Genomic DNA, 13,834 nt, shown 5'->3' on the forward strand with positions numbered 1-13,834 from the left:
AATGTAAATTGATTTGTTAAGTGACAAAATCTTATTTACGAATGTAAATTGATTTGTTAAGTGACAAGTGATATAGAAGTTCCTGTCAAAGAAGGACTTGATGCAAAAACCCATAATAGCCCACCAACTCTTTAAGAAGTAGGGTATAGGCTTGATTTCCCTATCAATTTAGGCACTCCATAGGGACTCGATAAATACAAGCACAATACATCATTCTTACCATCAACTATCTTACAAAATAGGTTGATTCAACTAAAGCCACTAGAAAGAAATATGCCTATACTATGGCAAAGTTCTTATGGGAGCAAGTTATCTTATGATCTAGGTATGCCATAGAGTTGATGAGTAACAAAGAAAAATATTTCTTGAGTGAAGCTATGAACTAGGACATTAAGTTCATAGGGAAGAACTCCAAGATATTCCTCAAGATTGAGTTTTTCAGCTTGGAATACAAATAAGGAGAATATCTAAGCAAGTTTATTTCACATATGGAGGGGCTTATGGCATAGCTTGCCTCCGATCAACCTCCGATCAAGCACCCATCCATGATGAAGATGCCCTTGCCATCCTACTAAATTCTGTGAGACGAAGGTTTTTCCAACCCTTGTGACTACCCAAATTAACATCCCGAACCCAACCTTGGCAAGTATCATCCAATTTTGCCTGGATGAAGAGAAGAGAAACCATACTGAAGGAGCTTCAGTAGTCACTTCCCATGAGCAAATGTTAGTCCATACCGATTCTACTAAGTGCTCCTTCTGTCACAAAAAATGACAAATTGTAAGCAATTGCTGGAAGAAATACCCTGACAAAATGAAGTGCAAAAAATGCAAAAAGACTAGGCATATCACTAGTAAGTGTCCTAGTGTTCCACCAATATCTAAGGAATTGGAAGCCAATTTTGTCTCCCAATCTACAGATGATAGACTCTTTTGAGTCTTGTAACATCCTCTACCTATGAATATCCTTGTAGTTCAATTTATAAAGGCATCCCATTTGATTGAGGGGGGGGTGTCGAGATGAGTGGATCTAGAGTATGGCTATGGCAGCTTGTAGGCATAGAGTAAACTCATGATGATAGAGACAAACACATTGTTTGTTATACAAGTGAATTAGGTTCCAAGATGGAAGCTTGGATTCATAAACACAATCTTGTGTATGACTGACAATGACAAGACACTTAACTGAAAGTACAAAGCATCATGACATTGTATTCATTCTATATGAAAATTGGTAGTCAAGTACAATGCTTTATAGTTGTTGGATAGGTAGAAATCTTCCCTCTCTGTGCATATGGGATTATTGCAGTCTGCATGTCCTAAGCCTAGACTACCTCATACAAAGAGGCTATACTAGGTGTGATTGCAAATATCTCAACACCCCTCCTCAATCACAACCAGAAAGTGCAAAGTGTGTTGGTGCGCAGATCGGTCACAGATAGCTCACGTAGTGAATCCCTGAAGGTCCCCAAGAACAATGAACTCTACCTTTTTGCACAAAAAACAATGTAAAAGCATGCACGACAAGAGGCAAGAGACAAATTGGGTTCAATCTCCCCCATGCCTTGTGTGAGCGCTTCACAAAGCATGTATTTAATGTATATTTCCAATCTTCATGCTCAATAATAGCCCAATTACAAAAATATGACAATCTTTTTAGCTTTTGAGTTTGCTTTCTACAAAAATAGGAAAATAAAGCTAATGGACGGTGCCCATAGAGTCTGGCACGCCCAATCTCAATGTCCAAATAGAAATAACATATCCGGGCGCATAGGCGCATACAAAATAATAATCAATAATCAATGTCTCAATGGACATAACAAAATATAGGCGTGGCGCCTATCAAAATATAATCCAAAGGTCGAATACTCGCTAGACTCCAATGCTTTCCTCCGCCACTGCTGCTATCTCTACACATCAACTGAAGCATTTACAATCGTTAGTAAAATAATACAATTAAACCGACAAAAGTGAATACCTAGCATTCTTCAGCTACATAAATAAATCAACTGGTTAGAAATAAATCCTAACCTTAATTTATTACGAGTGCGCACTCTAAACTCATAAACGTTTATTAATTTAATATGCATTTTGCGGAATCACCCGCTATGGAATCACCCATGTACACACTAAATTAATGAAACGCCTGAAAAGGACAGGCGTCCCCATCAACTTCTCGCACAAAGAATCCTCTTTGTGTATGAGCCCCGGTCATCTAAGTTTACGGAATCCACCGTAAAACCTCACGGAATCCACCGTGGAATATGCCTCCTGGCATCATACCCCCGGGGTGGGATAGCAATTGACCTCAATTGCTATTAGCTCAATGTGGAGCTAACAGAGTGGGGAAAGCATTTAAGTCTCTAGCGTGCATCCATTGTGCTTCCTCTACAGGATGGTTCTTAAATTTGACTAAATATCTAGAATACCTTCGGCCACTTCTAGTGGTCATGTAATCAGTGTCTATGATGGCTTCTGGTTCAAGTATTTCAATCTCTTCCTCTAGTAAAGGTGGGTTTTCATAAATAGGGTGGATAGGTAATTGGCCTCTAAATGGTCTCAATAAACTAATATGAAATGTATTATGAATTTTCCAATGAGATAGCAATTCTAACTTGGAGGCATTGTCATTAATCTTATGAATAATTTTAAATGGTCCATAGAATCTAGGAGCTAATTTGATAAATGGATGTCTATCGACACTTTGCAGTCTACGCTTTTCTATTCTAAGCCAAACATAATCATCAACTTTGAAATTCATGGCTTGTCTTTTCTTGTTGGCTTGTTTGGTATATGATTGTTGGGCTTTAGCAATCATATCCTTAACCTCATCAAAAATACTATTATGCATAATAGCAATATCATCAGCACTCTGAATTCTATTAGACAAAGATGCAACAGGTGTAGATAATCTATATCCATAAATGACTTCAAAAGGTGCTTTCTTTGTAGATGTGTGCGGTGTATTGTTGTATGCAAACTGTAATAAATGCAAATGAGTATCCCATGTATTAGGTTTAGAGATAGTATATGCACGTAAAAGATCTAAAATAGTGCTATTTGTGGCTTATGTTTGTCCATTTGTTTCTGGATGAAATGCAGATGAGAAATCAATCTTTGTGCCTAGATTTACAAACAGTGTAATCCAAAAATTATTACAAAATCTAGAATCTCGATCTGAAATAATCACTTTTGGCAATCCATGGTTAGTAAAAACAGTTTTCAAAAATAACTGTGCTGCTTGTGATGCTGTTAAAGTTTTCTTACATGCAATGAAATATGCTTGCTTACTAAATCTATCTATAATTGTCCAAATCATGTCATGGTTAGATTTAGTATTTGGTAAACCAGTAATGAAATCCATAGATATATGTTCCCAAGGTTTAGATGGAATAGATAAAGGCATTAATAATCCATACTGTTTACCATGATGTCTCTTTATTCTTTGACAAATCAAACATTCAGAAACAAAATTAGATACATCTGCATGCATATGCGGCCAATAAAAATCTTCAGTTAACATGCGTAATGTAGATATGATACCTCTATGACCTTGATATGGGGGACAATGAATTTCATTCAAAATAAAAGATCGGAATGGAATAGTAACACACAGTCTCTTTTCAAAGAACATAAATCCATCATTATATGACAATGAATCAACAGGAATGAAATTATTTTGAACTAATTTTTGCCAATCAGAATGAAAAGTAATATCCTGGTGATATGTGTCTTTCATAGCAATCAAAGAATCAAAAGATATGATAGAAATATTATGAATTGTAGGTCTTCTACTCAATGCATCAGCAACTACATTTTTTTTTCCAGGTTGGTATTGAATAATAGGATGGAAACTTTAAATGAAGGAAGCCCATTTGATATGACGGTCAGAAATTTGGGGTTGGCTGAGTAGATGTCTAATGCTTTGCTGGTTAGTCTTTATCATGAATTCTGAACCCATTAAATAATGCTTCCATTGTTTTAATGCTTGTACAACTGCTAATAGTTCCTTGTCATAAGTGGAATATTTGAGCTCAGAGGGTTTCAGCTTAGAACTAGAATATGCTATTGGATGATTGTCTTGCATTAATATGGCTCCTATTCCTGATCCGCTAGCATCGGTCACAACTAGAAAGAATGGTCTGTTAAAGTCAGGCAGTTGTAGGACAGGGGCATTAGTTAATGCACGTTTTAGTAAGTCAAAGGATTTCTGCTGAGTTTCAGTCCATTGATAAACAATTCCTTTCTTAAGAAGTTTGGTTAATGGTAAAGCAAGTAATGAGAAATTACGTACAAACTTCCTATAGAAACTAGCAAGACCAAGGAATGAGCGTAATTCATGTACATTTTTAGGAATAGGCCAATGCAATATTGCATCAATTTTCTTAGGATCAACTTTAATTCCTTCTTTTGATACAATATGACCTAAATATTCTATTTCTGTCTTAAAGAATTCACTCTTTTCAGGATTTGCAAACAATTGATTTTCTTTCAGTAATTGAAAAACTAATGATAAATGCTCATAATGCTCTTTTTTACTTTGACTAAACACTAAAATATCATCAAAGAAAACAATCACACAATACTGATATTTCAGAAAAATACGGTTCATCATTCTGCTGAAAGTAGCAGGTGCATTAGTTAATCCGAATGGCATGACTAAGAATTCGTAATGGCCAAACTGTGTTCTGAATGCAGTCTTAAATATGTCAGTTCTATCTAGCCTCACCTGGTGATATCCAGACTTAAGGTCAATTTTACTAAATATAGAAGATCCTTGCAGTTTGTCCATAAGGTCATCAACTCTAGGTATAGGATACCTATTCTTTACAGTGATCTTATTTAATGCTCGGTAGTCAATACACATACGATAGGTATTATTCTTTTTCTTGACTAAGAGCACAGGTGCACCGAATGGAGAACTGCTAGGTCGAATTAGCAAATCATGTGCCCAAATTGCAACCTTCAGACTTGGCCAAGCATTCTATCCAACTGTAGACCAAAAGTAGAAGCATGTACACTCGCATAAGCATTTCGGACAGCCAAGTCTTCCATCAACTTTTACATAGCTCCCTTTCCAAAATTCATAGCAAGAGGCAATCCTATTTCTTGTGCATGGATCTTGCGATCTTTTCAAAAGATGAGCTGTTATGCCAAGGCCTCCTGATAAGCAACACAATCCTTCCTTTCATGTTGCAAACTATCACACAACATACATCCCCTTGGTTTAGGGGCTGCTGCTCGTCCCCTTTCCTCTTGTCCTTTCTCATCCAATTTTGCAACCTTCAACTAAAGATTCCACATGTCTTTGACTAATTCATCTAATACATCTTCTCTGATAGTGGAAACAACAATAGGTGCAGCCATAGGGTTAGCCACACAAGTAGGTGGCTTACTAGATATATCAAATGTTTTGCTCGTAACAGTGGGCAAACTAGATACATGCAATCTTTCTCTTCTTCTATGCTTTTTCACCAATGTAGTAACAAATTTCTTAACATGCCTCCACTCTTTAAGACATATATATGTATTCTGATCCTAAAACAAATCATCAAGATTCTCTTGAAGCTCAAGATTTATTGCTTGTAAAAATAATTCATTTTTCTGACTTGCAAGAGCTTGCTATTTTGCAAGATCTAACTACTCAAAATTGACTTTCAAATTCTGTTAATAACTCTATAGCCACAAGACCCTTATTGGTTTGTAGAACCCACTCCTCAAAAGTCTTATGGACAATAAAACTAGTGTCTTCAATGTAAAATTCCTCCTTATGTGTCTTCTTGAAAGCTACCTAGTTAGCATCCTATATGTATAATTTAGTAACTTGGGCTTTTAATTCATGTATAGTGCCCTTACAAAATACTGGTTCCTTGCAAGTTGAGCCACCCCAAAGAACTTCATCTTTTGAGCATAGATATACAAATATACATTCTTGACATCAAACAACTTCATCTCATGCTCTATTGCTTGCACAACATTCATTACAATGGTTTTTGTTTAAGCAGAAGCCTACATCATCTGTTGTTGTACCTGCATAAGCATGTTCATATTCTACACCAACTACTACAAAACATCACTAGAAATTGTGCTTGAAGGTTCTCCCATCTCGTCTTTTCTTCTGATGACCTTTCACATCGGGTTCACCAATGTCGGAGGGGCTTTAGTCAAAAGGTCATATCCACCAAGGATCTGAGAGAGAATGAAGTAGAGAATAGGAGATAGAAGAGAATAAAAAGAATAGACAAGAGGTACACAAGATTTAAAAAAAACTCAATGAATCAAAGCACTATGTATTGAAAGAACCTGAGAATATGAACAAAATCCTTGTATGTGACTACTCGAAAGCAATCTCCAAACATTAGATCTCCTAGAGCTCCCCTGTAGACCAAAAATATGCACCAAATACTAGCTTCTTCTCTTATGCTCAAACCGAAAATCTGATTGTTCCATTGGATCTGAAAGGGGGGTAAAATCTCAAGATACCTGCACAGGATTCTTCCAGATCACTCATTCTTCCAGTTTGGAGTGTTGTTTACTATCTCTAAACTGCGATCGCGAACCGTGCGATTTCGCGAGTCCTTTCTTTTTGCATGAAATCTCCTAAACAGGTTTCTTTTTTGCATGTCACCCTATTCTAGAAGTTTTCTATAGCTTGTTAGGATATTTACAATGAATAATATCCAAAATATCAAAAATAGGCTAAACTTTTCCAAACATTGTGTATTTTGGAACTAACAATACTATGGACACTAGCACTAATGACTATGATGACATTGACTCTCTAGATCAATAAGAGAGCTGAATGATGATGCACTCCAAGTTTTTTCACACTATGTCCGCATAGCGGCACGGCAACGTAATATATAAATATATTCATGAGTGACCCCTTGAGCAATGTGGATGTTTTCTTGGTTCTCTCATTTATTTTGAGGAAGATATAATGAAAATACCAAGTTGGATTTCAATCACTACATACAAGATAGTATCTCAAGGAATATTGATGTTTTCAATATATAAGATAACATTTCAACTCACTGCATTGCTTAATTTCTAAAGAACAAGTCATTAAAGTTCCTCTATAAGAGTTGCAAAATTGCACGATTGATGCTACATTTACTTTTCTAGAGTTTGTTTAATGTCAAGAATTGTATAAAGTAGTTACTATGTGTGGTTTAAGTGAAGATCTTCATGAGACATATTATATCAATCGATGCAGCCATTAGGGGAGTTTTGAGGTCTCGAAAATGCCTTTTAGGATGTGGAGAAAGAGTGCTCTAGACCAATAAGAGCAAAGCCTCCGTAACGAAACTTCTATTTTTAAAAAATTAAAAAATCATTTTACAAAAATATATAAATATAATAATATTACGAATTTGTATTTTGCTTATCTATTTTTAGTCTCTTATATTCGTGATTATGACATCTTTTGCATTAATGGCATAGAGTCTCGGCTACTTTTATTTAATGATATATCTAGATTAATGGTAATGACTGATGTAATCGAAATTCAAATTAGTGAAAAGCATGGCGCTCAGTTTTTTCCCTCCTTTCTTTTATTCCTCTATTGTTTTTTCCTCCGTTATGGTAGCCTAGTCCTCTCTCTCTCTCTCTCTCTCTCTCTCTCTCTGCGTGTCTCTCTCTCTTCTAACATGGATACAGAAATTCGACCTTCAACAAGGCATCCAAGCTCCCAAATCACATCCATATCAGTGTTTAACTCATTCCAAACTGATGGAAGATGGATTCCTACTATCATTAGCAAAGGTAGTTGGATCACCATGCAACAAGCAAAAAGTGGAAAAAGGCAAAGACATGAGAGCTCGTTTATCTCTGCTTGGAAGGACAGAATCCGAGATTTTAAGCTTGGAGCAAATAAGAATAGCATGAAAGAGGTATTAGTGCAACATGTGTTCATGTATAGAGAGCTGTGTTTGGAACCTGGATCTTCAAAGTTTCCAATACATAGACCAAATTGTAAGAATTTGATTCTTAAAGTTTTTCCTTTCTTAAACATGGTTTAGGTTTTTCCATTATAATATTTGTTTGTCTTGTAGATGTCTATCCCCCTAATCTTGAGGAATGGCAACTAGTGGAGTCTATTATTGATGTTATTGATGTTATACATGGTTCAATTGGAGAAGAAATGTATAGAGGCAAAAAGAAGACAGAGCTTGCAGAGAATGGAATATTCTTTTATGACCATTCTTATGTTATTCCTATGTGGCATTGCCAATGGGGATCAATAAACCTCCTTCCTTTGCCAAAATTTTCAAGCTTTGAGTGGCCTTTGCCAAGTCCAGCTACTAGTAAGGGCTATAGATGTAAGATATTTTCTGAGATCCAGAAAGCACTAAAATCTAATATCTCAAGTAGGCTAAGCAAAGTTACTTTGTTTATGCCTATTAATATATTTATTGATTTCTTCTCTAATATGGAGATACGAATAACAAAAACCATGCTTTCAGTGAAGAGACTAACATATGATCATATCATACAATTTGTTGATGAAGGATGGGATACAAGGATAGAAGGAAAAATTATATGTAAGATAGATCAAAACTCTATAGCTTGTAAATATATGATTGCTACTCAAAATTTTATCCTTAGCTTTTACTATAGTCGATGGCATTTTGTTGGTAGTAGTCTAGTTGCTTTAGACCAGAATCTTGATGATTTTAGCAAAGATCCTATAGTGGATCTTGATATTTGGTTCAACGAGGATATTATTGCAATCTTAAATATCAGAAAATCATGTACGCTACATCAAGTGAGGATGGATTTACAAAATGAAGACATTGAACTACCATACTCCTTTGTATTCCAACTTGACAAGAAACGAGCAAGTTTTCACATCATATTATATCTACTTAGATGTATATCAAGATCTCACTTCCTAACTAACAAACATTTGTAATTTTTTTTTGCAGATATCGAAAAGGAGAGAAAATAATATACACTGCAAGGACATTCAAGAAAAGATATATTTACTATCAATATAAAATATATGTACAAATTTTGTAGCAGATGTCTATCTACCATCTCTATGAGATATACAAGGGCTAAAGGGCAAATTTCTATATATGAAGGCTTACAAGGCGATATGGCAAAGCTATTTCTTTTTTTGAGAACTATCATTTCTAGGAGTCCTTTTGTCTTTCTTTGATGTCTTGGGTATAAAAGGTGTGGGTAAAGATGTTGAAGTTGTGGCTTCACCTTCCGTAGTTATAGGCACCGCATCTCCTTCATGGTGCAAATCCCCACCAATCTCTGTTGTTGGTTGTATACAATTGACCATTATATACTTCAAGAGCTTTGCTCTGACGTACCAAACGTGCTCACATGCATAGCAATCCTTCGAAAAGTGTCACACATTTATAGAAAAAAGAGTTTTAGTTCATTATTATTCTTACAATAGACTATATTTTTATCATCAATGGACTATTTGCAATGAATATCTATCTTAAAGTTTAGCATCTTTCATATTACCTTTACATGTTTATCATCATTAAGATAAACAAACTTAACCATTCTTCTAGCATTTGCAATCACCCTCTAGCACCACAAGAATGGCTATCATCGTGATGAGGACAATGCAACCACCAACACAAAGTAAAACTATAAAATTTACAGATGGTAGTTCATAGAATAAACTTATGTTTCAATTATTTTAATCAATAACTTACCGCAACCTGTCTATATTGCATTGTTGCAAGCAAATAAGACGGCATAGGGGGCCTTTTCTCTAGCTCTTCAATTAATCTTTTTGCACCTCTATATATAAAATATATTGAAATTTAGAGTACTTACCAAAAAAAAAATTTGAAATATCAAGGAGCCCTTGGATAATATAACTTACAATTTAGCATTTCCATGGCTTCCTTTCATAGAGTTGATTAAAAAACATTGCTTATCCACACAATCTATTGCAATCAAGCTCCAGTGAGAACTGAAAGCAATCATATCTCAACAAATTAGTAGGATAAAATCTCAAAAACTCTAATAGAATATTGAATCACTTAATTTTCATTATATGGAATTATAAAGAGCTCCAAAGTATCGAAGTCAATAAGATTGAACCATTGCTCAACAAAACTTGTATCAAGCTCGTTTCTCATAAAGAATGACATAGATGGATCAAGAATCTCAATTTCTTGTTGCATATTCAAAGAAAACTCATGCATTACACACCTAGAAAAGGCATAGAAATAGTGAGTATAAACAAGAAAAATCTTATTGTTAAAAAAATATCAAAAAGTAGAAATAATTATGGGTGGATATACCTTAGGACAGCAAGAATAATACGTCTGTCATTTATTTCTCTTCTTTTATCCTTAATAATTTGAACACATGTAGCATTAAAGGAGATAATCTCAGTTCTTTTGCCTAAGTCACCAAGTAAGAAACAAAACACATTGAATCCTTTTGGATTAGCTGCTTCAAGAAGGGTGGCTAGCTCATTTTCAAAGGACACTAGTTGCTCTACTTTCCTTTCTTCAGCCCTTTGCCTCCTATACTCTCTCCATTTATCTCCATGTTTCTCTTTAGCATTCTCCTCTTTTTCATGTTGCCTTGTATCCCTCTCATGGGTGACATCCTCAACCTTGGGACCAGAATCATCTTTCTTTCTCCTAGCTGGGGGCACATTAAGGATATTAAATGTCTTCTCATCAATGAGGGGAATTGGCTCAAGGACCTTTGAAAATCTATATCTTAGCCTCCTAAGAATTACCATGTCATTGTCCATGAGCGTGAGCCTATGAGCATGAGCAACACAAATATAGGAATCTTGAAAAAACTCAACTAAAAAATCCTATGTGGCTTCTTATATACAATTAAGGGATGTTCTTGTCCATTTGAAACTATCCAAACTATATTTGTCACAAATCTCCCTGACAAGCGTTTGAAAAGACAACTTTGGAATTGCATTGTTAAGAGCCTTTATTGCCTTCCTAATCTCCCTTAGGCATCTGACATTTTGAGAAAACTTTCTCTTTGTCTTTGACTTTCTAGAGAGCTTCTGAGGCTTTGAAGATTGTTGAATCTTTGATATTAAACCCCTAGGATCAATCTTCTCCTTCCTTACTGTTGCTTTAGTGCTAGCCATCTGCCAAAAAAAGACATGTTACTTCTTGTCCAGTGTGTCCAGTGAAACGCGAGTTTCAGATAAGAGATCTCCTTGCATCATGTTGTTTTCGCGTTTCACCAAACAACACATAAATAGCAAAAGAATCAACAAAATGAAGAAAAATAAAATATTAATCTAAGGAATGCTATTACAATTACCTAAAATCTCCACAACATTAAAGCCATAGAAGCAATGTTATAAAACATTAGGGAAAATAATTCTTTATAGTGCTCATAGGCTCACACTAGGGAAAAAGTCCGTTTATAGTGCTCATAGGCTCATAATAATATAAGACATTAAGGAAAAGTATCAAAAAATGCATTGAATGGATGCCTGGGCATTGAGAAGGACGGACATAGAAAACCATATCTTCTTTGGTGCTTTGCTGGGAAAAATATGTTTAGAACCAATTTTGTCAATAGCTCTGGTGAAACGCGAATACGTTCTTCATAACCACAGCTCGAAGACCCTACTGCATGACCACGAAAATGTGCTCCATGACCATAAAAATATGAAACGAATTTGGCCATTGTTTCCCTTTATTGGGGGATTTTTTTAAAATCGATGTTACACGCATTACTTGGCGAAGTGTTAAGTAAAACACGTGCCACGTGTTCTTGAAAAAAGGGAGTGCGCACATCTTGTGAGAAATTTAATATGGTGTGTTAAGTGAGACACGTGCGCACGTATTCTGAGGTATTTCGTGCGTGCAAAAGTATTGGAAATTTTGTCCAAATTTGCGGTCGTGTTTATTTTGCCATCATAACGTAAACTTTTTCGTTGGAACTATCAATACACATTTGAGAATCAATATAAAAGCTTTTCGAAGTCATCCTCTCCGATATTGTCTTTCTTTCTCCCGAAACTTTGTTTCGATTTCCCTTCAAGGTCCTTGCTTCTTGTTTGAAGAGCAGTTCAACAATTTCTGATAGGTAACAAAATTTTATTATTACAAGTACTTGAATAAAATCTCGTTGATTAGTATAGAAAGAATTTTTAATAACACTTGAAAAATTACAGATATCATGTGCTTTATGTCTTTTAAAAGGAGCATGGCACTTCTAGAAAGGATTTTATCATAAATTTATGTGTTTTAATAGAATTAATTCATAGTTCATGTTTCTCTTCTTGTTCTGCATCTTTTGACCGATGAAACGCGAAATAATGTCTCTGGTTAGTGGTATGTTGCTAACTATCGCGTTTCACCGGTGAAATTTTGAAATAACTTTCGTTTTCAAGTAGTGTCCGGTGAAATGCGATTTCTTCACTGGCTTTTGCCTCTGGACACCTTGTTTTCGCATTTCACCGGTCACTTTAAAAAAAATCTTCTTTTTTTATTTTTTGTCCTGAAAAATGTAATTTTGGGGCCTCTTTCCATGGTTGCATCATGTTTTATTGGACATTGTTGCCATTCTGCTTTGTTTTCAGGGATAAATCTTTTGTTGGTCAATATGACAAAGAGAAAGCTATCTCTGGAAGGAATGGATGAGGAGGAGCTAATAGAGACTTTTGATGATAGGTTCTTTGATTTTTTACACACAACTAGAAATTCTTCCAAGTTTAGCTATATCAGGGAAATTTTCAATGTTCCTTTTAATTTGAAGGAGTTATTGGAGGATCCTAAAGATTAACTTAAGGAGTACAGATATTTTTATGATAGATATGTGCAAGGTTTAGAAGTCAATGGATTTGTTCATTATAGTGATGTCATGGGAGCCACTAGTACAGCCAGGTCAACTTTGCTAGGCAGGTTCAACCTCATTGATGAGGAATTCAAGAAGAGAGAAACATGTTGCCCTTTTCACAGGTATCAACACCAATGACTTTTGATCCACAAGGACGTTGGATTTATTGTGTATCTTCAGTACATGGAAAATTCTTCTCCAGATATAGACCAACAGCGAAAGCTAGAGGATATTGCAAGTATGGATAAGGAGGTCGAAGAGAAGGAGGAGATGTTGCAAGAAGATATTGAGAATCAACTTGTCCAAGGTTTTGATGTAGGTTTGTTCAAGAGTGACAATATCACAATGGTGGAAAAAAAGGAGATCGAGCCAAGTGCACAGGTTGATGAAGAAGGTCCTCTTGCATGTGTTTCAACAATTTCCACTTATCTTATCAACAAGAAGAGATATGTGTTGCTAAATGATATTCAACATCTTTTTGATCTTAGAGAAGATTATTGCTGAGCAATCCTTGCAGGTTGGGGCCAAAATGACATGAATTTTATAGGTTATGAACAAGAACCACTAGCAAGTCTTGATGTTGAGGGAGAGAATTTCCAAGACAGCTCTATAGCCTTACATACATGTATTAATCAGATCGTAGAATATGAAAAGGGGGGCTACCTATAGAAGAAAAGTTCTTGCAGGTCCAAAAGAAACTTCATATTGATGATGTAGGGTATGAAGAGAGATTGAAGTCTCCATCAGATGAGAAACCCAAGAGTTCAATAAATCTTTATGATGATAGTCTTCTCGAAGAAGACGAACACCCTAAGGTATGAAATATAATTCGAAGTTACCCATTGAGTTTATGTTAGACTTTATTATGCATTATAGATAAATATCTTATATGTTATACTGTTGTGGTTTGTTGTGTAGATTGAGATTGAAGATCTGGAAAACTTTCTTGGAAGGGCCAAGGGCTCTAGGCCAATGAAGCTTGGGAAAAATCAAAGCCTTGGCCATTATATTGGAAACTTAAACAA

The sequence above is a fragment of the Lygodium microphyllum genome, chromosome 9 (assembly GCF_053477565.2).
Source record: "Lygodium microphyllum isolate KBCC chromosome 9, Lygodium_microphyllum_v1.1.10, whole genome shotgun sequence".
Lineage (NCBI taxonomy): Eukaryota > Viridiplantae > Streptophyta > Polypodiopsida > Schizaeales > Lygodiaceae > Lygodium > Lygodium microphyllum.